Genomic DNA, 942 nt, shown 5'->3' with positions numbered 1-942 from the left:
GCAGAGAAACAAGAAAAATTTCCAACTTATTTTCATAATACCTAGAAAAGGTAACACAGAAAAAGTACACTATAGTCTAATTTCACATGATTATTAATATAAAAAGCATAAGTAAAACAACACATCTAAACCATAGGGGGCTTTCCCAGGATCACTCGGACACTCTGTAGTTAAAATTTAAAAGATATTAACAGGTTAAAGGGGAGGAGACAAATCTAAAGATACCAAAACATGCTTGATAAAAATTAGTATCTAATTCTGAGTTTTTCAAAAGTCAAATCCTTAGTAAAATAGGAGTAGAGATTTATCCTTAACATGATAAAACTGTGTATAACAAGTCAAAGTCAAGAGCAAGCAAGGAAGACAGGCATGGTGGTGCATGCCTGAAATGCAGCTACTTGGGAGACTGAGGCAGGAGAATTAAAAGTTTGAAGCCAGCCTAGGCAATTTATGGAGACCTGGTCTCAAATATTTTAAAAATGATTGGGGATGTATCTCCATGGTAGAGCACTTGCTTAACTTGTGCAAGGCCCTGAGTTCAATCCCTAGTACTGGAAAAAAAAAAGAACAAGTAAGGAGACCATTAGGACCACTATTACTTTAAAAAAGCCATGGATGTGGGCTGGGGCTGTAGCTCAGTGGTAGAGCACTTGCCTAGCATGTGTGAGGTACTGGGTTCAATCCTCAGCACCACATAAAAATAAATAAAGGCATTCTGTCCATCTACAAATACAAAAAAAATTAAAAAACAACAACAATAAAAAGCCATGGATGTGCTAACCAGTAGAATAAGGTAAGAAATTAAAAGGGAAGGGAGGGCTGTGGATGTGGCTCAAGTGATAGTGTGCTTGCCTGGCATGCGTGCGGCCCGGGTTCGATCCTCAGCACCACATACCAACAAAGATATTGTGTCTGCCGAAAACTAAAAAATAAATATTAAAA

Source organism: Marmota marmota, unplaced genomic scaffold (assembly GCF_001458135.2).
Source record: "Marmota marmota marmota unplaced genomic scaffold, marMar, whole genome shotgun sequence".
Taxonomy (NCBI): Eukaryota; Metazoa; Chordata; class Mammalia; order Rodentia; family Sciuridae; genus Marmota; species Marmota marmota.
The sequence above is the reverse complement of the archived record's forward strand: the minus strand, read 5'-3'. Positions refer to the sequence as shown.